This window comes from Oratosquilla oratoria, chromosome 15, assembly GCF_046742065.1.
Source record: "Oratosquilla oratoria isolate Oo_2021 chromosome 15, ASM4674206v1, whole genome shotgun sequence".
Classification (NCBI taxonomy): Eukaryota; Metazoa; Arthropoda; class Malacostraca; order Stomatopoda; family Squillidae; genus Oratosquilla; species Oratosquilla oratoria.
The window spans coordinates 51,603,904-51,631,403 of record NC_134791.1 but is presented as its reverse complement, the minus strand read 5'-3'; the positions used below and the strand labels follow the sequence as shown (position 1 = coordinate 51,631,403).

At 38.2% G+C, this 27,500-nt stretch overlaps 1 protein-coding gene and 1 pseudogene across 6 annotated transcripts in view; one reads left to right on the top strand and one right to left on the bottom strand.

Moving 5' to 3' along the window:
* Positions 1–24,384, bottom strand: part of LOC143033451 (fatty acid CoA ligase Acsl3 pseudogene) — a 139,314-nt pseudogene extending 114,930 nt beyond the window's left edge.
* LOC143033450 (uncharacterized) overlaps positions 1–27,500 on the top strand; it is a 622,033-nt gene that overhangs the window by 335,881 nt on the left and 258,652 nt on the right. The gene's annotated exons all lie outside the window — the stretch shown is intronic.

The following is a 27,500-nucleotide window of genomic DNA, read 5'->3' as shown; positions in this document are numbered from 1 at the left end:
AAAAGGTGGCGAATAATAATAATTAATAACATATAGAACTCAGAAAGACAGCAATGGTATCAATAACGTACAGAACACACACGGGGAGCGAACTGATGGGGCTTGATTTTCCTTCAATTATGCTAAATGTCTTTTTTTAAAGCATTATCCATAAATAAGAGATACTGTTTTTGGAAAAAATATTAAATTAATAAGATAAGCTTAGTTAAATAATAACAGGAGAATAAGTGAATAACAAAGAAATTACATAGAATAAATATAACAATTGGAAAATAAAACAAAACAGAAGATAGGGCTTGCAGTATAGGAATAGAAAAAAAAAATAATAATAATTTTCCCTTCACCAGCTTTGACTGACGATAACAACAATAATTATGATAGTAATGATGATAATCTAACAACAACAATAATAACAATATCAACAATAACAACAATAATGATAATAATGTATATGGCGAATTGTCAGGCTATAAGCAACGTTGGAGGCATCAACCCTCCATGGGTAGATTACACACAAAACCATATCGCAAACAAGACTAACACAACTACATACACAAACAACTACATGAACTTTTTCTTCTACTGAAATTATTTTAATTTCTAACTTTCTCTCCTACTACATTTTCTCATTTCAGTTTACCTACCACTAAAATTATTTCCAATTTCTCTTTCCCTAAGACTAAGCTTCCTATTAGTTTTCTAACTTTGTTGGATAAGAAGAATAAATATTCTAACGTAACATAACGGTTACACATCCCAGTCTCCAACCCAAAGTCTCCTACCCATACCTCCAAAGCCACAACACCACTAAATAAACATCTCTAATCGTCCGGTGGCAAAAGCCCTCTTTTATTCACTACTATCTCTTCATTTTCTTACAGACATTCTTCCCCTCCCACAAAAACCGATCCCGCGCAAGCGGATGGTCATACCTAGCAAGTCGCAAGTCTTTAACAAGCATTTGCTGAAACGTGTTATGTTCTTAGCGATACTTGTAATGAAGTTTTCGTTTCTATTTAGTGTGTAAATAATCTTAAGTAATGTATCTAACTTGCGTAAAGAATTATTAATTTTATCTAGTAGTAACAAATCATAACAATTAACCTTTTTACTTACCTTTATTGTGTTGAACTACCAATAACGTTCTTTGCACAACTAAGGTTGAATAAAGAACCCAAAAGATACCTTTCATTTACTCAATGTGAACATATCCCAAGTAAAACTACAAGAAGAAATTTGGAAATATTTTCAGTCATTATAAACCATAATAGGAACATTGGAGCTAAGTTATCAAGGCGTACTATAGTCAGCGCAACGAGAAGTGACCGCTAAGGCGGGGTTACGAGATTTCCCGGTGTTGCCACATCTCCACAGATAACACGGCCCGCACGGCTCACCCTGAATGCAGTGTGAGGGGGGCGAGGCTAGAGGATAGATGTAGCGGCATCGTCGCTCTCTTCCTCATATGCCATGTCTGACTCGAGGAAATGAAACCTTTGTATAGAAAACATTGCTTTAAGTTTTACCTCAGTGGTGGTGTGTGACAAAAATTTATAATATAATTATATGTGGCAACATTATAAAAATGTAAAATAAAATTATAAGATAAAATTATAAAATAATTATATGTGGCAACACAGGGTGACTCGCAGTGCTCCGCCCTAACGGTCATTTCTCAATGCAACGAGTTATTGTATTGTAGGATTTCACCTTCTCTAACCGCGTAGTCAGAAGAGAACAAGTTTCTCCCGTTCGGTTGTGTATAACACAGAAAATTCTTTGATAATTGTGTACTTACCAATACGATGTTGTAATGTCTTTTGCTACTCATTCTTTGTCTCATGCGTTCTTATCTTAAACCAACTTAAGACAACAATTTACAGGAAACAATTTTGAGAGTAACAAAAAGTAACAAATAAAAAAATAATCATTTAACTTATTCAGATATTTTCTCTCCTTTTCAGGTGAGCCTTGCACAGCCGTGACAGGTAACTACAGTATTTTGTGACAACTACAACTGTGACACATTCCTCATACAAACATTTCCACATGCAATTTCGAGAATGCACCGACGCAGCAGAACTGTCATTTGTCAGTGCAAGGATGTGCGTATACTCAGTGTATACGTGCGTGTGTTTGTACGCGTTGTGTTTACCTAGTTGTATCTGGGAAGGGGAGCTACGCTCGTAGTGTCCCGTCTCTGTTATTCGCCATATCTAATTTGCTCTTCAATTTTTGTATTGTTTTTTTGCACACACTATTGTTTCGTCTAGTATGTTCCATACATCCATCATTCTATGGGAAAATATTTTTTCATGTCTCTTGGCGTGTGTGCGTGCGCGCGCGCGTGTATGTGATTCACAATGGTCTTGGATCACGTGTTGGACTCGTGATCGACAGCTATTTCCCTCACGGGAGAGAGCTCAGAGCTCGTATATGACCAATCTATGGGCAATGCTGTGACCTTACACGTACACACACACACACACACACACACACACACACACACACACACACACACACACACACACACATACACACACACACACCTATGAAAATTAAGATTTAACAAATTCAAAGATCAACGTTCGAGAACTTAGGGGTCACAGTTTTCTACCAGATTGGGTTCTCAAACTGTGGTATTTGAAATCTGAAGATTAAGGCCTTGCCTTTGAACTCTGAAGACGTGGGCCCCTTGCAGTAATGTTTCTAATTTTGAGATTCATCTGGAACCAGAGCTCTGGGTTGTCTGGGTCGATGTTAGTGCGTTGTACTGTATTCGGCGAGACTTTTACGAGGTTCGAAAAGCTCAAAAGGCCACGGGCTAATTTTGACTAAGTAAATTCTCAAAAATTCAATCCCCGATTTATTAAACCAAACCTTATCACATAACAGATTTAACAAGCAAATAAAGAGGAGGGGAGTTAAATCGTATCTTATTTAAAGTTACGATAGGCGCGGTTCGAGGCTTCAGAAAATGCTCCTGATTCGAAAGATGTAAACAACACCTTGAGGGAAAGTTTCCCGAACAATGGTAAGCACTAAAAGATTCTCAATAACAATTACCACACACCCAACTCCCCGCCCACGAGAGTTGGAGTAACGACCCGCAGCGCAGCGATACTGAAATTATTTCAGACCTGGTCGGGATTTGAACCCGGACCGCCGTAAAGGCGGCCGCGATCGCTATCACTGCGCCACGAGACGTGTGTGTGTGTGTGTGTGTAATATGGCGCCATATAACGACGACGTTGGCTTATTGCTTGCTGATGGCAATATAAATTCTAATAAAGTAAACATACTTAATAAAAACAAAGCAAACAATACACCGATTAGCTAAAAGAAATACGAGGAATCTCAATATTTATATTACAGCAAGGCTATTTCTACACTGAAGATAAATCATTTAGTTTTCACTAACACAACATACTTTTAGAATCCTGTCTCGGACACATGGAAAGAATGAGTGAAGAAAGACTAGTAAAAGAGGTGTGGAAGGCAGATGTGGAGGGAGTGAACATGAGGGGGCGTCCTAGGATGAGGTGGATGGATGGGGTGAAGGGGGCTTTGGGGAAGAGGGGAATGTCTGTTGAGGAAGGACGGGAGAGGACAGAAGACAGGGGTGAATGGGGAATGGTTGTATATGGATGATGTTGTGATAGCATGAGGTGGAATGGGCGGGTGGATGGGGGGTGAGGTAGTATGTGTGAGCAAAATTTGACGCAGCCCGAAGGGATTTCTCCCCATCCTCTCATTTTATGCAATGGGGGGACGGAGAGGGGGGGTCGCCGATTTAATGAAGCGGCCTTGCTGTGGATGTGCTGTGTTTTGCGACACTGCTTCTGACCCAGGGCAGTGGACAAGGTGCAGGGATGACCCGTCATTCAGGAGGTGCTAAGATAAGAGGGAGGGTGGAGGGGTGTGGAGTGTATTCAGGGATGGAATGGGTGGGAATGATTTTATGCCTTAATCTTTTTGGCTACCCCCCTTGTAAGGGGGAAAAAGCCTTGGTATATGTATGTATGTCTTTGACAATGCATGATTTATTTCCTTTATTATGATTTTCTGTGCTACTGCTGCCACAAACAAATGACACAAAACAACTGTTTTCATTTCCATTAGCATCTATCCATCTGCATCTTTTAACTTTTCCTCTCTATCTGTCTCACCCTCTTCACCCCTCACTTTTTTCCGTTTTCTTCCAAACCAAATTTTCATTCATTTCAAATACCTACACGACTTTACATTTGTTCCCTCACTTTGTGCTTTTCTTCGACTCAGTTCTTTGTCTTTCATATAGTTTCTTAGTTCTACTTTGCAAGCAACATTCATATGCTCGATTATTTTCTGACACCGACTTCAACCTTTCATCCCAACAATTCCTGCCTCTCCTTCTGTTCCTTCCCATCATGCTCATTTCATATACGTCTTTAGTACAAAAAAATGTATAACAAAACTTGAAAGAATACAAAGAGCAATTACAAAATTGGCACCAACACTCCCAGAACTATCATATGAAGAGAGACTAGCAAAACTTGAGCTACAGACATTAGAGCAAAGAAGAGAGAGAGGAGACTTGATAGCTATTTATAGAATCATGAAAGGCATAGAAACTATTGATAGAGAGGATCTAATAAAATGGGATAGTAGAGATACAAGAGGACACAGAAAGAAAATCAAGAAAGACAGTTATAGAAGAGATCTGAAAAAGAACAGCTTTCCCCACAGAGTAATAGACATTTGGAACAAGTTAGATAAGAAAGTGGTGTGTGCAAAAACAATACACAAATCTAAAAACAGTCTAGATAAAATGAGATATGAAGACAGGGCACAACGAGCATAGCTCCCCTTCCCATAAAATACAACTAGGTAAATACAACTAGGTAAAATACATTTCATCACTCCCTCCTTGAAACACCCTTTTTTCTCTATACCTATTCATTTATTCTTCACTACTTCCCATATTTCTCTCAGTTTCTCTGAATATTCTTTCCCACCTCTCTTCTTCCCTCACTTTTCCTTCCCCCCTCCTCACTTCAAATTTTCTCTTAATTTTCATTCTACTAGATAATGAACTGATAATACCCTGATCTATCTCTTGAATATATTTAAATTGAAAACAATTCCAGCCCTTCCACTGATTACCCCTACAGTCTGTTAATGCCCTCTTGACCATCCTCCCACACATCACCCTGTCCTGTGTAAACAGATGATGATGGTAATAATAATAATAATAATAATAATAGTAATAATAATGATAATGATAATGATAATAATAATAATAATAATAATAATAATAATAATAATAATAATAATAATAATAATAATAATAATAATAATAATAATAATAATAATAATAATAATAATACTGGGTAATAATAATAATGATAATTAATAATCATAATGTTGATGATAGAAATAATAACAAAGATAACAATACATACATATACTAATGGCTTTTTCCCCTTACAAGGGAGGTAGCCAAAAAAAAACAAAGGCATAAAATCCACTCCCACCCATTCCATCTCCACATATTCTACTCCCATTCACCATCCCTCCATCCCTCTCGGCTTCTCCTAGATGATGAATCTTCTCTGCATCTCGCCCAGTGCCCTGGGTCAGAGGCAATGTAGCAAGACATAGCACATCCATAGCAAGGCTGCTTCATTTAATCAGTGACCCTCATTCTCCATCCCCTCATGCAGAAAAAGAGATGGGCTGCATCAAAAATATCAAACATACTCCCTCCCCCCATCCCCCACCCACTTCCTTCTATGCTTTTCAACATCATCCATACACATTCTCCCCTCACCCCTACCTTCTGTCTTCTCCCTTCCTTCTTCAACAGACATTCCCCTCTTTCCCAATACCCCTTTTACCCCATTCATCCATCTCATCCTTGGTCGCCCCCTCATGTTCATTCATTATACTTCTGCCTTCCACACCTCTTTTACTAATCTTTCTTCACTCATTCTTTCCATGTGTCCAAACCATCCCAATACTCTTTCATCAACCCTATCTCCCAACTCCCTTTCCTCCTCAACTCTTTGTTTCTCATTCTATTCAGCCTAGTATCCCCTACCATACCTCTCAGGCATTTCATCTCAAACACATTCAAACTCTTCATCTATTATGTTCCATGTTTCTGCCCCATACAGTGTTGTTGGCACAATCACTCCTTTATACAATCTCCTCTTAGCATCTATTCCCAAATGGCTATTTCTCATTACACTTTTTAATCCCCCAAGGCATTTACTTGCTTCTCTCAATCTACATTCTATCTCCACCTCCACTCCTCCCTTTCCCACCACATCTGCACCCAAGTATCTAAAACTACCCACTTTCTCCAGTCTCTCTCCCTTAATACTCAATTCAAATTTGCTGCCACATTCTCCCCTTGTATTTCTCGTCCCCTTACTTTTACCCACATTCATCTTCAACTTCCTTCTTTTGCACACCTTCCCAAACTCTGTCACTTACTTCCTCAATCCTTCCTCTAATCTTGACATAAACAGTGTTGTCACCAAACAACAACTGGCTTATCTCCCTTTTTTTCCATTTTCTTTAACCATCTCTAATCTCCAGCCCATTATCCTTGTGTTTACCTCTTGCACCACCACATCCATGTATAAATTGAACAGCCAAGGTGACATAATGCTTCCCTGACAAAGTCCCACCTTTACCTCAAACCACCCAATCTCTCCATTTCTAATTCTAACACAGGCTCTACTACTCTCATAAAAACTCTTGACACCTCTTAACAGCTTTCCTCCTATCCCATATATCTGCAATACCTCCCATAGTGCCTTCCTGTCTACCTTGTCAAAGCCTTTTCCAAATCCATAAAGACCCAAAAACATCCTTACCTTTTCCTAAAGCTTTCTCACATATCTAACCACAAAAATCTGATCCACGCAACCCCTACTTGTCCTAAACCCACACCGTTCCTCTCCTAATTCTTTCAATCAAAATCCTCCCATAAACCTTCCCAACTACACTCAACAAACTGATCCCTCTCAAACTACTACACCCAAACATGTCACTTTTTCCTTTGTAAAGTGGAACTATACAGGCACTCCTCCAGTCCTCCAGCACTCTACTCTCTTTTAGACAAACATTATACAACCTCACCTGCCAGTCCACCATCACTGTACCTCTCTTTTTTTAGACACTTCGCAGGACACCCATCCAAAATAGGTGCCTTACCTGCTCTCATCATTTTGATAACTGCTTTCACCACATCTTCCCTTATTTCTCTTCCATTTTCCTAATTCATTACTGTCATTTTCTTAGAACTTCCCACTGCAACTACCTTTCCCTCCCTATCCTCCTTCACATTTAGCAACTCCCTAAAATACTCTGCCCATCTTCCTCTTACTGGTGTCTCTTCCATTATCATCTCTATATTTTTGTACCTTCTACCTTTTCTTCTCTACTTGTTGACAACAATAATAATAATAATAATAATAATATACTATAATAAAGTAGTAACCTCTGTCTGTCTGTTTGTTTGATCACGAACTCCTCCTAGGGTTTTGCAGATAGACCCCCATAATTATATATATATTTCTGATACTCTATCCTTCCAGGTACTTGGATAACTATATTTCATTTAAAAAAAAAAAAAAATTATTTTGGTTAAGGTTAAGGGCTAAAGTTAGGTGGGTTATGGTTAGGTGAGTGATTATCTTATAACCCAAGGTACTTGGAAAACTATCCTTCATTTGTCTGTCTGTTTGTTTATTTGTTTGTTCAGGAACTCCTAGGGTTTTGCAGATAGACCTCCATAGGCATATATATTCGGATACCCTATCACTCCAGGTACTTGGATAACTATGTTTCATTTAAAAAAATATATATTTTGGTTAGAGTTAAGAGTTAAAGATAGGAGGGGTATGATTAGGTTAGAGATTATTCACAAACTGCTCCTAGGTTTTTGCAGATAGACCCCTATAACCATATATATTCTGAAACCTTATAACCAAAGGTATTTAGATTACTATCTTTCATTTGTCTTCCGATTTGTTTGTATGTTTACAAACTCCTCCTAGGGTTTTGCAGGTAGACCTCCATAACCATATATATTCTGATACCCTATCACTCCAGGTACTTGGATAACTATGTTTCATGTAAAAAAAAATATATTTTGGTTAAGGTTAAGGGTTAAAGTTAGGTGGGGTATGGTAAGGTTAGGGATGATTCACAACCTCGCAGCAATGTGAGGGTAATTTGGCTAGTAATAATACTAATACTACTACTACTACTAATAATAATAATAATAGTAATAACAATAGTGATGATAATAATGATAATAATATGACAAGGTGGAAATATATGTCCCCAAAATAACCTTCTCTGAATGTACTGTACCTGTGTCATCCTTTGAGGAGAGTTATTAGACTCCAACAAAGCCAACACTAATTTGTGGGCATGCCAGCCCATGCAAACATGGTTATAATTCCATTTTCTAACATAAGAACAAAAAAGTAAAATGTATACATTGCTTAAACGCAATGTTGGAATACAGACACAGCGTTACCCGAATACGTCAGAGGTTATTTCTTTATCTTGTAGATGCCCCAACATATCTTTGCCTGATACTGCATCGACGGGTATTCAATATCCTAATTTTTCACTCAAGCAGAGATACATACATATATATATATATATACATATATATATACATACATATATATACATATATATATATATATATATACATATATATATATATATACATATATATATATACATATATATATATATATATATATATACATACATATATATATATATACATATATATATACATACAGGGTAACTGTGCCTATGGTATTGTATGCAATTAAGGCTTACAGAAAGGTGAGGTTTAAATGTGCCTGAGATGAAGTGTCTGAGAAGTATGGTGGTTATGATGTAGTACAGAGTTAGAAAATGAGGTGAGGAGGAGAGCAGAGATAGGAAATTAGCAGATAGGGTTGATGAAATACTAGTTATTGGGATGGATTTTGTACATGGAAGGACTGAGAGGAAAAAGATGAACAAAAAATAGTGGAAAGAAGAGGTGGTGGATGGACTGAACTTAGTATGGCCACAGATGAGTTGGATGGCTGGGGTGAAAGGGGCTTTGAGTGAGAGGGGAATATTTATTGAGTAAGGAAAGGAGAAAGCAGGGGATATGTGTATGTGGATTTTTTTTCTTTTCTTTATTTTCATACAAATCCTTAAGGGATTTCTCTCCATCTCTATTTTCCAATTGAGGGCACAGGGAGGGAGAGTTGCCATTTAAATTAAGTGGCCCTGCTTTTGATGTACTCTGTCTTGCTGTGTTGCTTTAGACCCAGGCAGTGGGCAGGAGGTAGGGATGATCCTTCATCAACAAGGAGCTAAGATAAGATGGAAATAATGGATGGTGGATGGGAGAGTAGGGGTGGGCATGTGTCTTGGCTGGCTACCTCCCTTATATAGGGGAAGAGGCCCTTGACAGATTATACATGCATAAATATATATATGTATATATATATATATATATATATATATATATATATATATATATATATATATATATATATATATATATATATATATATATGTATATATATATATATATTACAACAAATCTTGGCATTTTTTGCAATATTGAGGGAAGGGTTCTGACAGGTTTCCATCACAAGCAATTACTCAGAGAGGAAATATAAAATGAAATACTATCCTTTCTTTTGCACGTATATTTCATTACTCCTCATGCACTGTGGAAATGCATACACTATTTCATTCAATAACAGTACTAGCATGAGGTAGCACAAACCACATGAGATCACAGACCAGAGGTTTACCATAATGCACCATAACCAGATACGACAATGTTCACCATTTTTTACCTTTTCTCTTACTCATATTCTGTCTACATATTTTCTCTCACTATTTTAAACATGGGTCTTTCACTGTTCACATCACATTAGTTCGAGGTAGTTCTGAGGTAGATAGGAATAATACATAAATCAACAAGGGAAACAAAAATGATTATCCTTGAGCAGGCTTTGATTTGGAACTCTAAACTACTAACCCTGCTTGCCTTCAGACTGGGCATCCCATGTTGCCATATGTACAATTCATGCCCTCTCCACACTGAAGAGCCTTTGCACCTATATGAAACTAATACATACTACAATTTTTGCTTAACCTACAATCACCTTTGTAACAATATATACCTCATTAAAAGTGATAACTAGTTATGCATTTATTATTTTCTTAAAAGAGATTTTTCCATATGCATTACTATGGACTTATTCTCCTTTGAAACGAAAATAAATCCATAGTAAGGCATATGGAAAATACTCTCAAGAAAATAATAAGCACAACTAGCCATCAACTTTAACGAAGTATGCATGGGAGGAAATCTGTCCATATACACCATTAAATATATATATATTATATATACTGTATATATATATATATATATATATATTATATATATATATATATAACATATACATATATATATGTATATATATACATATATATATATACACACACACATATATGCAGAGAATCACAATAAGCACATGATTGAAGACATTTGCAGAAATCACAGGGAAACAAAATAAATGGTAACCAAAAGTTTTTGTCTAAGACATCTTTAAGGGTACAATGAATACATATATCATGTGACATGAATATACATAAGGACACAAAAGGAATTTGGTGAGATCCCTTGTGAAATGACTCTACACGGAATGACATGATACATTTTAACTATAAACCTCAATTTTTCTTAAATAGTAAAATTATCTAATTTGTACAATCCCATACTCATGTTCCTATTGTAATAAAATATTCTTTAAGTGTTACTGGATTCTATAATGTTCCTATTCATAATGAAATTACTTAAAACTATTTTTTTTTGAGTTATTCCATTCTATACTATGATCACTGTTTCGTACATGTAAAAATGTACCACTTGGCATTTGCCCTGTTATGATATTAGATATGTGTTGGCTTATGCCCATTTTCAAATCATTCTTAGTTTGACATATGTACTTAGAATTGCAGTCTTCATATGGAATGCTGTACGCACAACCTTTCTTTGGAGAATTTTTTAATTAAAAGGCTCTTGTGTCATTATTTTGAAATACCACCTGGATATCAAAAATACTACAGAGGATAAGAGGAAGACCAATTAAATTTTCATGGAATGTAATGGAATGGCTGATTGATTTTTTTTTTTTTTTTTCCCAAATTGCTTACCGTACAATTTTGTCATAAAATTACTTCCTTGCTACATTTTATGCCTTGTCACTCAAATATTTTAGATATTCTAAATTCTTACAGTGTCATAAATAATTTTCAATATATTATCTAAAAATTCAGGACAGCAACCTTTGCTCTCAGAAACACAGACAAAAAACTGACAATTTGTTTTTTAATGATGATGTGATTATTTGTTAATGTATAAAAGGAGATTGGTTGGTTTCCTAAACAATCTAATTCTAAATCCCTAAAAAATTGTATATCATCACATCCAAAAAGGGCAACTTGTTGTTTTGTTCTCATTTGTATTTATAATGGATAGTGCCAAATCATTCAACTTTAACATGATATGTGTATTTGGCCTAATGACTAACCTTTAGATAATGTCATGTTAGCATTTTTACCATCCATATTATTTGGCCTATTGGCCAACCTACTGTGGAGGTACTGTGTTGCTGCATTGTGACCCGAGTAGTGGGCGTAAGGCAGGGGTTGTCCTTTCTCCACAGCACTGCTTCTGACCCAGGGCAGTGGGCAAGATGCAGGGATGACTTGTCATCCAGGAGCCAAGATTAGTGGGAAGGAAGGAGTGGAGTATGTGAGGATGGAGTGAGTGGGAGTGGATTTTATGCCTTTGTTTTTTTGCTACCTCCCTTGTAAGGGAAAAAATCCTTTGGTATATGTATGTACTGGTAAAATTTCTCCACTTGTTCACTTTGAACCATATTCATCAGGTCATAAAAGATTGTATGTTAATGTCTGGCCATTCAAAATACTTTTATTTTTTTACAGCAGAACATATGCACCTCAGGAAGAGATTCATGGTGATTAGTCCAAAGGAATAATGGCTTTCCCCCCCCCCCCCCAAGTCTGGGGGTATGTAGAGTCAGGATGGAACAAACATTTTTTATGTGGGGTAGAGTCCAAATTGAATGTATAATTCATGCCCAATTCTGTATCTGATTTTTTTCCCAATGTGATCCACAAATTAATCTAATTTCATCAACCAATCTGGAAGATATAGCGACTTTCTCAATTTCTCACTTGACACCTGGGACACCTGGTAGGGTAGTCCCTGTCAGCTAGCGGGCCTTGTCCCAAAAAATTTTCTCCATTCTGATATCTTCTCTCTATTTCCACCATTTGCAGATCTTCACCTCTTCTTTCTAGCATTTCCTCCACACCGTCAATCCATTTCTTTCCGGGTCTACAAACTGGTCTTCTTGTGTTGAACTTCCATGTCAGTGCTTGTCTTGGCAGTTGATTCTCTTGGTCCATTCTCTTTACATGTCCATACCATCTAAGACTTGTTTCTATGATTTCTATATCTGTTATTCCAAGTTCCTCCCTTATTTGCATATTTCTGATTCTGTCCATTTTTCTCTCCCTTTTTATACTTATATAGCCTTCATCTCCACTGCTCCTATTTTTTACTTCGTTTTAGTTGAAGTGACCATGCTTCTGGCCCATATATTAGAATTGGTTGAAGTACTGTATTATACACAACAAAGTAATGTCATAGCACATTGGTAAAATAATACTAATGACCCACTTTCAGAGAAGACTAAGCGAAAGTAAAAAGATCCATATATTTCGATCACTAACTGTGATCCTCTTCAGCAGATGTGCTGAAGAGGATCATATACAGATCTTTTTACTTTCGCTTATTCTTCTCCAAAAGTGGGTCATTAGTATTATTGTATTATACATTATGGTTTTGCATTTAACCAGGATATTTTTTTCCTTAATAAGTGGGTATAGTGCACCAAGGTTTTGGCTGAATTTGTTGGTTCTGTTAATAGTTTCAATCTTTTGTCTATTCTCCTCATCCATCTTGACTCCCAAATACTTAAAATTTGTGACCTACCTCAGCCTTTCATTTCCAATACTTTTAGTTGTTTATTTTCTCTACTGATGTTCATTACTTCTGTTTTAGTGACATCAATTTTCATCCCCTTTTCAGTCATCATTATTTTCCATCTATCTATTGATTCCTGCAGCTCACATTCAGTGTTACATATTACTGCAATACCATTCACATAAGCAAAAGTATGTCTGTCATTGTTTTCATTAAATTCCTTCATACATCTATCCACAAATATCATGAATAACATAGGTGACATAACCCCTCCTTGTCATACTCAAAGGATTAGAAAGGCGGAGCATGCTGACAGACCTTTTGGTCCATAACTAGGTCAGATGCAAAAAATATATATAATAATGATAAATAAATAATAATAAAAATTATAATATAAATAATAATCAAATAAATAAATGCATATAGTTAAATAATAAACAGAGGTAAATAGTAGATTATAATAAATTGATAAATATCAATAAATGAAAATCAAGCCAATAATAAACTCCACTCATAACATTTTTACATTTAGAAGTTTTGCCATTTAAAACAACTCTGTTTTCGATCATTCAACCAATTATTAGTCCAACTTAATAGGCTATCTCCTGTCTTGACTGCAAACCAATCTGTATCTTGATCTCTAAGCTTAACCTTACTCTCCCATTTATCATATATACTTTTTATTGCTCTGATTAAGTTTGTGGAGATTCCATATTCACTATGCTGAAGTGCATCCCATAATTTCCTTCTTGGTACACGATCAAATGCTTTTTCCTTATCAATAAACACTGCGTATTTCTCTAAATCCCATTCCTAGCTCTTTTCTAAAATAATCTTTACTGTGAAAATCATATCTATTGTGCTTCTACCAGGCCTGAATCCATATTGTCACTTTGCCAGTTTATCCTCTACAACACTTCTTAACCTTCTTTCTAATATTTTTTTCATAATTTTTTCCATGTGTGACACCAGCAATATACCTTTGTAATTAGAGCACATTGCCTTGTCTCTTTTTTATGGATGGAACAAACTAGCCTTACTCCAATCATCGTGTATTTTACCCTGTCTCCATGCTGCGTTGACCACTGTCATCATCCACCCAAATTCCACTTCTGTTGCTTTAAAAAATTTGACAAGTATTTTGTCTTCTCCAGGGGTTTTGCCATTTTTCATCTTTTTAACTGCATATTCCATTTCCACATTTGTAATTTCATCTTTCTCGCCAGTAACAAAATGTATATTCTCCACAATAACAACTTGTCCCACCTCACCTGTATTCAGTAATTCTTGGAAATAAGGATGTCATCTTTTTTTATATAATTTGAGTCTGTTATTATATTTTCACGTGTTTTATTTTCAACTTTTCTATAGTTCTTTGCCATACTATATAATAACTTCTTTGTGCCCTCCAGGTTCTGCCACAAGTCTTCTTCAATACTTTCCCATTCTTCACCTTTCACCCATCTTCTTATTTCTTCACACTCATTTCTAGCTCTTACATATTGTCCTAAACCAATCTTTTCTTCATCCACTTTCAAAAATCCTTCATTTTTGTTTTCACAGCATTTTTTACCTCTTCTGCTGACCAGGGTGTTCTCTTCTTTTTATTTTTCCCATGTTTATTTTACTTCCACTACCTCTGCTACTTTCTTCATTTTATTTTTAAACAAATTCCATTCCTGATTTATGTCCCGAACTTCATTTATACTAACTAGTTCTTCACTTATTTCTTTCTTAAATTCACTTCTCTTTTTTGGTTTTCTAACACATACATCTTCTTTCTACTTCTTGGCACAGTTTTCTGTTTATCTACACATATTTTAGCAATTATTAGTCTATGATCAGAGTAGAGTGACATAGAAGGAATGGCTTTTACATTTTTGAATAACTTTTTATTGGTCAATACAAAGTCTATTAATGTTTTACCACAATAATTCTGAAAGTTTTCTTTCCATCTGTACCAATTCCAGTTATGTGTTTCTATGTGCAAATAAAATGTATTCACATTGGATAAGTTGTTCATTGTACAATAATCTATAATTCTTTCTCCTTCTCTATTTTTTGGACTAAGATCAAATGCTCCAACAACATTTTCTATTCCTGTTCTCTCTCTTCCAATGTGTCATTCAAGTCTCCAATCACTATAGTATTTTCTGCATTTACCCTCTGTTCCATTGTCTCCTGCAGCACTTGATAAAATTCTTATTACATTTTATTTGTATTTTCGTTATCATCATCATTAATGTTAATCTTATCATTACTATTGTTATTGATATTATTATTGTTATTGATGGTACCTTACTCATAATCTTATGGTCCCAAACCATGAACACCACGACTTTCTCTCAAGCTCTCACATTGTTCAACTAATCAGCTTTTCTATATCTTGCTTAATGTTCTTACTTCATCTGTACCAAAGGTCCGCCTAGTTTTCTCCAGTCAATCACTATTCCATTAGGAAAAAATACGGTTCCTTATATTACTTGAACCTAACAGTATTCAGCCTACAATTGTCTCTTTATAATTCTTTTTTAAGCTTATTTATTCTTTCAAGTGTCCTGTTGTGTCTCTGTTCTTCATCTCAGATCCAAAAATCTTCCTTAGGGCAATATTTTCAAAAACTAAAAAAAAAAATTCCATGACAAGTTTGCATCACATGTTGATGCAGACTTTATCACCACACTTTAAAATCTACTCAATTTCATCTTCCTACAAGTTAAGACACTTCTGTTAATATGCATGAGGCAACATGCCGCCACTGCTGCAGTGTCCCCTTGGTGCACATAGCATTGTTATAAAATTGTTAATCTTGCTCAAATCATTGTATACGTAAATTATAATCAAATTTGTATATTACAAATATTATGTCACATACGAGGATGACTATTATATTATTAAATGAATTTATGTGTAACTTTATTAGCATATTCTGTTCAACACATTAATATATTTACTGTGTATAGTTTATGTCATGGCGGACGGTCTAGAATATAATGAATCCGAAGGAGATTTACAATTTCAGTTATCATTCACCTAAGAACATTTCCATTTACCATAAAGTGGTAACCAGTCATTTAATTGGTGACCCCTACGAGAGGACTGGACCTGTCACCATGGTGTTGTAACCAGCCACATCAATTGGTGACTCTCAAAGTGGACCTCGTTGCAGCAGTTGCCACCATCGCCGCCTGACTTGCCTTCTGGAGTGGACTGTCTGCCGCCTACCCTGCCTTCTGGAGTGGACTGCCTGCCGCCTCCTGCCCTGCCTTCTGGAGTGGACTGCCAGCCGCCACCCCAGCCTCTGCCAGAAGTGGAGTCCCAGCGCCGCCAGCCTCCGCCTGCCGCCCCTGTCGGAATGGACTCCCAGCACCGCCGCAGAACCGACGTCCTAACCATCATGGACCAATCTGTTCCTACCTCAGCAGACGTGGTTCCTTTGCAAGCATCACCCATCGATCCACCTCAGCAACCTGCAACCCTATCTGACATCCATGCATTTCGTGCACCACCTTTCCTCAGTCACGACCCGACTGTGTGGTTCAACATTCTAGAGTGTAATTTCAAGTCCTCTCGCATCTCTACTAGCCTTGCTAAATTCAGCAACGCCTGCTCCCTTCTTCCTCCGGACGTTCTTTCTCGTGTATCTGACGCTACCTCTATAGCATTAACATCCGACACTCCGTACGAAGATTTAAAGGACGCTATCCTTGCCAGATTCCAGTCATCCGTCGCTACACGCCTTCAAGAGCTTCTCTCTAAGGAAGAACTTGGCAATGAGAGACCGTCTGACCCACTACGCCGCATGAAGACTCTCCTGGCAGACAAGTATGACATGTTCGACAAGACCATTTTCTCCAGCTGTACTACCAACGTCTGCCCGCCACTATCCAGCGTAGCCTCTTCACTGTGAAGGACCAGCTTCCCGTGGGGAAACTCGCCACACTCCCCGACAAGCTAATCGCAACTGTTTCTTCGCCCTCCGTCTCCCACGTCAAGACAGACCCCATTTACGAGCGCCTCGTCGACATGGTGACTCGGCTTATACTGCAAGTTAGCGAGCTCAATGAACAAGTTCAAGAAGCAGACCGCCGTAATTTTTCCCGCAGGCAACGTTCCAGTTCCAGACCAAGATCCAAGAGCACGAATCGCGCCCAAGCGGTATGTTACTATCACGCCCAGTTCGGTTCCAAGGCACGCAAGTGTAACCAACCCTGCGCCTTCACCCATTCTCCCACTTTAAACTCCAACGGCGAACATTAGAGGGCATAATGTTCGCCCCTTCTCCTCACGACTCCTCTACATACGAGACCCTCTGACGCACCACCTATTCCTTATCGACACCGGTGCTGCAGTAAGCATACTTCCTGCTACAGCCAGTTCAAGGACGTTACCACCACTCACTTCCCTCTATGCAGCCAACAACACGACGATCGACGTCTTCAGGAAATCTACCCTAACCCTCTCCCTTAACCTCCGTTGCGCCTTCGAATGGACGTTCTTCGTCGCCGACGTATCTCAACCAATCCTCGGAGCCGATTTCCTCAATCACTATGGTCTTCTCGTAGACATACTGCACCGTTGCCTTTACGATGTCTCAACGCGCCTCTCGTCCTACGGCCACACTTGACCTGGCGTTAGCACCAGCATCTCCGTCACCAGTCCAGACCCTTTTGCTTCTCTACTGCAACAGTTTCTCACCCTCACTCAGCCACATCCATGCACGCCGCCGATAGGTCACCACGTCGAGCATCGCATCGTCACTTCTGGCCGCCCAACCCACGCCAAGCCACGACGTCTCGCACCCGAACGACAACGCATCGTCAAGACAGAGTTCGAGTCCCTTATGCGCCAAGGGATAATTCGGCCCAGCAACAGCAACTAGTGTTCAGCACTTCACGTCGCCCCTAAAAAGAGCGGTGATTTGCGACCCTGCGGTGACTACCGTGCACTGAACTCCCATACTATCTTCGATCGTTACCCCATCCTCAACGTCCAATAATTTGGCTCCCAGGTCTTCGGTTGTACCATCTTTTCTGCGGTGGATCATCAGAACCTCCCCCCTGCTGAACTCGTTTTCGGCACCACCCTCAGGCTTCCCGGAGAATTCGTCGCTGACGTACCTCACTCCAACTCCTGTACTCCACACGAATTCGCCTGGCAGCTGAAGGAGACCATGGCCAAGCTCCACCCCGTCCCGCCACGCCAAGTCGCCCAGAACCTTCGTGAGCCAGGACCTTCTTCAGTGCACCCACGTCTTCGTCAGGACGGACGCCGTAAGAAAAGCCCCTAACCTCCGTACGAAGGCCCCCTCGAAGTCTTGCGTCGCATCAGGAAGATCGTGATAATACGGCGCAACGGAAAGCGTGACCACATATCCATTGATCGGGTCAAACCGGCCTACCTTTTTGACGCCACGGACACTCCCGTCAACAGCACTCCCATTCCTAATCCTCTCAAGCAGCTCCGGACCTCCAAGACTGTCTTGTTTCACCAGTCACTCGGGGGGAGGGGGGGAGTAATGTGGCAACACGCCGCCATTGCTGCAGTGTCCCCTTAGTGCACATAGCATTGTTATAAAATTGTTAATCTTGCTCAAATCATTGTAAATGTAAATTGTAATAAAGTTGTATATTACAAATATTATGTCACATACGAGGATGACTATTATATTGTTAAATATATTTATGTGTAAGTTTATTTGCATACTCTACTCAACGCGTTTATATATTCACTGTGTATGTTTTATGTCATAGCAGACGGGCAATCAAAAAGTGGTTGAAACATATCAATCTATATACGAATGACCTGTCAGAGTCAGCTTATCCACGCAACCGAGCTCTCTTTCGTATGCAGACGACACTAATCACATTAGTAGACACAAAACGCTGCAGGGAGCGTTATACGTAATACAAAACATCCTAGACGGGACACACGCGTGGGAACAACAGTGGCGCATTAAGACCAACGCGTCGAAATGCAAAGCTGTATACTTCTGCTGCAAGCAAACGAACAGAACAATCACGAACACTCCTCTTAAAATAAACAACACAAACGTCCCAGTGAAAGACCACACCTATGTGCTGGGTAGCACACTGGATAGTGGCCTTACCTGGACCCCACACTTCTGCAAACAGGGAGCGAAGGCTAGGGCTGTGCTGGGAAGGCTAAGACGCTTCAAAACTGCAACACTGACCACCAAACGTTGATTGTATCTAGCCCTTGTCAGACCGATTCTGTGCCAATCCCCGGGACCAAACCAGCTGACATGTCCCACTAACAACTACGACCATCAGAAGGTTCAGAATGCCGCTGTCAAGTTCATCACGGGTTCGCGATGGAGCGACTTCAGAACCGCTGAGTCTCTACACCGAGTCTCCAACATCCGTCCACTCAACCAACACAAACACAAACTTCACACGAGACACCTAGAAAAACTGCACGACAGACACAAACATCTAATACACATTACACCTAGACCACACCGTACAGACTATCTGTCAGCTGCGCCCCTCCCACGTGCGGTGTACACGATAAGACGTGTATAGCCGTACTTATCAATAATGCACCACTTCACCAGCTTTGACTGGTGATAACAACAATAATAGTAATATTGCATGTAGTCCATTGTCAGGCTATAAGCATACACGTTGGAGGCATCAACCCTCTATGTGTAGAATACACACAATTCCATACCGCAAACAATACTAACACAAATACATGCACAAACAACTACATAAACTTTTTCTTCTACTGAAATTATTTTCATTTCCAACTTTCTCTCCTACTACATCTTCTCATTTCAGTTTACCTACCACTAAAATTATTTCCAATTTCTCTATCTTTCCCTAAGACTAAGGCTCCTACTCATTTTCTAACTTTGTTGGATGAGGATAGAAGAATAGAAATTCCGCGTAATTTCACGGTTACACATCAATCCCAGTCTCCAACCCCAAGTCTCCTGCCCATACCTGCAAAGCCACGACGCCACGAAATAAATATCTCTAATCGCCCGGTGGCAAAAGCCCTCTTTTATACACTACTATCTCTTCATTTTCTTACAGACCTTCTTCCCCTCCCACAAAAACCGATCCCGCGCAAGCGGGTGGTCTTATCTAGCAAGTCGCAAGTCACGAAGAAACTTAAGTTTTCATTAATCCTTCAACTAAGGACGATTACATTTCCCAAGGTGAGGTAACCAATCACATCATGCACACCTGGTGACTGCTGCTATTCGATCGTTAATAATCATAACTTAATTATACTCGGAAGTAATTAATGATTCTAAATATTTGAACCTAACACGCCTTTATTTCTATAAATATTTTATGATCTATCTCCGTATGCATCTATAGTTCTCATTATCTTGAAGATACACTAACTTGCTGTCATAAGCTATCTCATGGGTCCAGTTTTACAGATAAGTTTCCATTTTCAACCGACATAGACGTTTAATCATTGCATAACTTGTGTGTGTTCGCGTGTACGTATGCATTTGTCTAATGGGGTTTAAATAAATGTAGATGTTTTGATTCGATAGCTGTTTATATCAACCCAAAAATTATGGAAATATTCTCTCTTCATGTCCAGCAGGCACTTAGTCTTTTTTTTAATGACTTCTTATCACTCTCTCATTCCATATGACACATTTTTGTTCGTTCCTTTCACTGTTTTGAGCACACCGATCATATCGCATCTCATTCTTCCAAAAGGAGGTCCAGTTCTTCTAATGTTTCTTTACACGGTCGGTCAGCTAGGCTGTGGCCATTTTCGTTATCTTATTCTTCTCAACCTTATTTCATTACATTCTTTTTTATGTGGACAACACCACTGCTGCATATTCCAACCTAGGGTTGATCAGGTTCTTTACGAATTTTCCTATCACCTCTCCGTCCATTAGGTGAGAGCCAACTCTTACGTTACTCAACAGTTTACGTTTAACCAGAAAACTTGTTAATGTTATTATCTGTTACTAACTCTCCCAGGTCTTTTTCGTCCTTAGCTTTTCTATTTGTTTCATTTCCAGGTCCTTTTCGTCCTAATTTTTTTTTTCATTTCCTAATGTGTAAATCATTGCTGGCCTTTTCACTTACAGCAATTTCCAATGTCTTGCAGATATCAGTACCGAATCTGATTTTCTGTATTAGATCCTGCTTATAAAGTCTGTCTAGATCTTTGCAATGCTGCTCACCGTTTGTTCTCATGCCCTCTGCCTCATCTGTAATCAGATTAGAGTAGTATACCATTCCATTATGCCATTTACATGACTCAAAAACGTTATGGGTGCCAGTACTGATCCTTGTGGAATGATCTACTTCCCTCCATCCTGTTCCCCTTTCCTCGTACATCGGTCTTTCAGGAAATCTTTCATATATTCACAGGAGACTTCCGTTGAGTACTTTCATCTGTTCCAATATCCACAATAATTATAATTTTTTATACAGTACCTTAACATAAGCTTTCTCTAGACTAGGATAGGTATATGGAGTCCATCCATCCATTTCTTTTGTAACTGCTCCCGAGTAATGAATTCAACTATTTGAGACCCATGATCTTCAACTTCTGAATCCAAGTTGGTTTTCTGACAAAAATTCCAAATCATACACCTCACATTTCTTTCACTTCCAACATTCACATTCTCCCCCTTTTCATCCACGAAATAATTATATTTTGTGAACATAAGAATAAAGGAGACTGCAAGAAACCATAAGGCCTACACTAGGCAGATCCGTATCCATCACCACCTGTCATCCCCATCTATAAAGTTGTCTAATCGTTTCAACAACTGATAGTTTCAGCGCTTACTACATGGTTACTAAGTTTATTCCATCCGTCGACCACCCTATTAGTAAACCAATTCTTGCCTATTTCTTTTTTAAATCTAAATTTGTCCAGTTTATAACCATTACTGCGAGTCCTGCCCTGTTGTTTTTTAATATGATGACCTTGTTAGCACCACCCTCCACTTGAACACCTCTATCAGAAAACTCATTGGAAGCTAATTCTTATTTCACACTGAACTGACGTATCTTCAAAGGCCTCTACTACTTATTGTTTGATACTTTACTTCAGTTACTGAGAAACCTGTAAAATAAATTATATTATTTCTAGCATTTTTTTCAAGTAATTTTCTTCAGCTCTTTATATTTTCGTATATTCATGTTTTTAATTATGTTTTATTTATCTTTTTCACTGCTTAGCACCACCTATTAAACATTTTCTCGAACCCTTTTTTATTTTCACTTCTGACAAATTTTTCTCGTATCTAGACGTCTGTTTTTAGTTCTCGTTTTTAATTCCTGCCAGTCTGCTTCTTAAAAGAATTTTCTCGAACTCCCCCACAAATCTGTTTTCCCGATGTATCTGCCTTGTCTGTGATCGTTTGGCTTTATATCGCCGTCTGTGTGCGTATTCACCCTGGTCTTTGGATCACGTGTTGGACTCGTGATCGACAGCTATTTCCCTCCCCGAGGGGAACTCAGAGCTTACATATGACCGATTTATGGGTAATGCTGTGACCTTAAACGCACCCGCCCACGAGAGTTGGAGTATCGACTCGAAGCGCAGCGATACTGAAATTATTTCAGCCCTGGCCAGGATTCGAACCCGGACCGCCGTTGTGATGGTCGGAGACTACCAACCGTGCCACCGAGTGTGTGTATGTGCGTGTGTGTGTGTGTGTGTGTGTGCGTGTGAGAGAGAGAGAGAGAGACTGACTCATGGGAATACGATGTACTCGTAAGTATTGGCAAATCCGTCACCATCATCCTAATTCACACGTGCACAATATAACATAAACTCACTCTTCCACACATTTTCATTCAACTTCCATTGCAACAGCATCCAGGTGATCTTATTTCATTTTTTTTAGGCCAGCCGCGTCACGATCAAACATCGTAGCTCCTCCCACCTTTACCCACCAATTTCTATATTTAGCCCAAACGCTCTTTCCAAGTTCCCCAACTTCACACATTTCACACATCCAACTTGAAGTTGGCTGCACCAAGTACAAAGACGATGAGGTAAATAAAGACGGGTTTGTCTGGCTCGTGGTTCAATCTGAATCTGTGGAGGGAACACCCTCCCCTCCCATTGTGTGCACGTTCTGTCGTTCTTTCAATACAATTGTGACGTCATTGCTCCGCGCTCTCCTCTCTCAGTCTTCCCAGAGACAGACCCGACGTGACGTAGGTTGTGTTTGAATATGTTGTCGGCGGACACAACTAGTATGCTTTGCTACACACAACTTTCGTATTAATTACGGAAATACTCCATAATATGTTATTTGGTGGCATATGGTTCATAACCATTGTTTGGTTTTGTTTAAAATACGCTTTCAACGGAGATGAATGAATGAAGTTATTAAAGCAACACTGCTCTAAGATATTTCGATTACGTAATGCATTCCGTGACTTGGGAATTTGAGTAATGGTAATCTAATGCAGTGTCAAATAGGATGTCATTCAAAGTTTTAAGAATTCGATGAATTTATTTGAAACTATGAGTAACCTCAGATTTAACTATTCTGTAGCACTTCTCAAAATCTTCACTACAACATTAGGGTAGCTCAGTCTCAGATCGGAAATAATTACCTAAACAAAATATAATTTCTTATGGCAGTAACATCCCAGCAGCATAAACGACTTCATCTATTTCTGGATGAGCACCAGCGGCAGCTGATATTAGCTCGACTGAAGTGGGCTGGGCAACTGCCGCAAAATTCCGTTATCTTTATATTAAAAATATTGTGTTCACTTAGAATATCTAAATCACTGCACAACACACATTATGAGTTCACTGTCACATTTATGACGATCAGCTCGCTTAACAAGAGAAAATCGATTCAAAATCGATATGAGTTCTCATCATCTTGGTGTTGAATGTAAACAAAGCCTCGAGATGAATGAAAAATGCCTGCTACTGCGCGACCTACGGTTGTTTGCAAGATATTTCGTTGCACACACTGACTACATTTACTGTCACAAAAATATGGTGACGGTATAGCACATGTCAGTATAAAAATATCTCACTAAGGTAGCGCCTGTTGCTTCAACAACATATTCAGATTCGGGATTTTTCAACAACTTTCGCTGCTTTTCCATTTCAATGAGAAACGAACGCAACAGTCACTCGGTCTTACCTTAAAGTGTTCCGGTGATAAGGGTCAGGGTGAGTACAATATACACAGGGCGAGTAAAACTATAGATAACGTCAGAAATAAACTATATACATCCAACTGCCCGTTCCTTAGCGTCTTTGCAGGGCGGCGTACGCTTCTGACTGGGTGGCGTGATTACGTTGCGCTGATGCCAGTTTTCCACACAAATCATCTTTTCATACACCTTTTTTGTATTCCAGATTGAGATACATATGTATACAGCTAAAACATATAAGAAATATATTTTTCTGCTTTTATAATACATGTAGTTACATATCAAGTCCAATTTGTATTATATTTACACTAAAAAGATAGACGATCTAGTGCACTCTGGCAGATCAATACTATACCGATTCCTATTCATTTAGTTTCGTTCAGAAGGAAATTTGTATATGAATGTTTTGTTTCTTTCTGGAGTGAAAGTTTGAATTAATTTGTGCCTGGTATTACCTGTATTACCTATGTTTCCCGGGGACAGTGATGTTAATTCTGTTTAATGTAGGATCAAGTATTTGGTGCGTTTGCAAGTGTTTTCGTTCATCTACAATTATAGTGCTTCTACCAACTGTTGCAGTAGTAGCTATATTCGTGTGACAGTAAGAACCCATATCATATATTCTCTTATATTACTGGAACTGAGCTCTGTTATGCAAAAAGAAGATAATCACTTACCATTTAAAATTACCAGCTTTTTCTCTCTAACAAAGGAATATTTCAACACAAGGAAACCAAAACAGACGGTGTCCACCAATCCTCAATTCTGTCATTATTTGGAATTAGTTATGATAAAAAGAATAGTTGGTGATCGTCTCCGCCCATCTATATAAATGTACCCCACCAAAAAAAAAAAATATATATATATATATATATATATATATTTGCCGCCTATCCATGGTATCTTAATGTGGTCTTAAGGGTTATTATAACAACTGACTTTGCTGGAACTCCATGGATTAAGCCACTTAGAAATTCATGTTGTTTCCAACTTCTCTATATTATTTCACTAGTAATTCGCATGTAATCTCGAAACAGTTGTATAATATGTTTTAAACTTCGATGTTAGTCCTTGATCTTTTTAATTCCATGCACAAATATTTAGGAACCTCAGTTCCCCCGAATTTTCTATTGCAAGGGTATTATTGATGTGAATGCTGTGGAGTGTCATCAAATGATAAACTCTAAATCAATGGTTCCCAATATTTTCTGACTTGAGGCTCCCTTGCCAAGCCTTTCAGAGCTCCCCGGCACCCTTATTAGAAAATCTAAATTCTAGTTTGTCAGTACTTTGTTGATTCAACATCAGTGTAACAAAATTTCATCCCTGGACGATATGAAAATACTCATTTCTACACTGATGCTGCTCTAATGAACAAAAATGGGTGACAGAGAGAGTCGGTAATACGAAAATTATTTTTGCCCTCAATTTTGGCGGCACAACCTTAATTGATCTCACGGCACTCTTTGGTGCGTTGACACACTGGTTGGGAATCATTGTTCTAGATTCTCATTATATATATGTATTTATATATACATTTATAAATATATATACATATATATATATATATATATATATATATATATATATATATATATATATAAGATGAATAAATAAAAACAAAAAAATAAAAACTATCCTCCCTCCCACTTTAAAAAAAAATGAAAGGACGGTCACAATATATATATATATAAATATATATGTATATATATGTATGTATATATATATATATATATATATATATATATATATAATATATATATATATATATATATATATATATATATATATATTCTTATTGACATTCTAAACCTATTCACAAATTTAATAAGATTTGAAAATGGGATATAGAAAAAATAAATTTACATAAAAAAAATTCGCTATGCAGAATGACTGGAAGAATGCTTTTTTCTACATGCTCATGTGAACCCTGATATGATTTTTCGTGTGAAAATGAGGTTAAACTTAGCTTTATTTTATTTTATTTCATTTATTTATTTATTTATCTATTTATTGATTTATTTTAGTATGGGCAACTGAAAAGAAAAGTCGGCAACTTACGGTAATAAAGAATTAAACCCTTCCTATCCAGGTGTCACTTTTCCTTCAGTTATGGCTGTCATCAAGCTATTTTAGATTTATCTCCTTGGCAGCCTCTCGTTAGTAAAGGAGAGCTTGATTAGATAATCAGGATATCAATATTTTGAGTAATGTGAATGGCGAAATTAACAGTCATGTCGGTCTGTGTAACTGTTTGTCTGCCACAGCCTGATTCGTCTTTGTGTGTCATTGATATCAATATTTTGAGTAGTGTGACTAGCGAAATTGACAGTCATGTCTGTCTGTGTGACTGTTTGTATGTCTGCCACAGCCTGATTCGTCTTTGTTTGTCATTGAGTCATCCATGTATGCCATGCCCACTGAAATAGATGGGGCGAATATGGCCGGAAGAGACCATTTAGTCTTTGGTGAGGAAGGAGCTATTTGCGGCGTAGATGCATGTGGGCAATAGTCCACGAGGTGGATAGTTTGTATATTACTAGTTCTAATTAGAACTGTCTCCATACTATCTCTTTTATCACCTCATTTTTGTGATATGAAATTTTACGCAAGAATGATGCTTGGCGTGAAACCTGTTTCACTGTTTGTATGTTTGTTTTTCTTTCTTTTTCTTTACGCTGAATCAAGGTCATCATATTAAAACAGCAGGGCAGGACTCACAGCAATGGTTATAAACTGGACAAATTTAGATTTAAGAAGGTAATAGGCAAGAATTGGTTTACTAACAGGGTGGTGTCGCGACGAATGGAATAAACTTAGTAGCCATGTAGTAAGCGCTGAAACTATCATTTGATTTAAGAAACGATTAGACAACTTTATGGATGGGGATGACAGGTGGTGATGGATACGGAGCTGCCTAGTGTAGGCCTTATGGTCTCTTGCAGTCTCCTACATTCTTATGTTCTTCTGTTCTTATGTTCTTACGTTCCAATATGGTGACAAAAGACTGTCTGTTCTATTCAATCGAAGGGGTGACCTCTGATATGAAGGGGATCTTGTTCTACCCAGACCCCGTTTCGGGTTGGAGTTTATCGTCCTCAGCAAGGTAAACTCGGCTGTCGTTCACAGCCAGGCAGTACAAAACCTACAAAGTGCATCACTGTGATGAGCGGGCCAAGGAAGTGAGTTCTGTCGCATCCATGAACCTGTTTTGAGCGCCCAGGACTCGATCACACATGGAT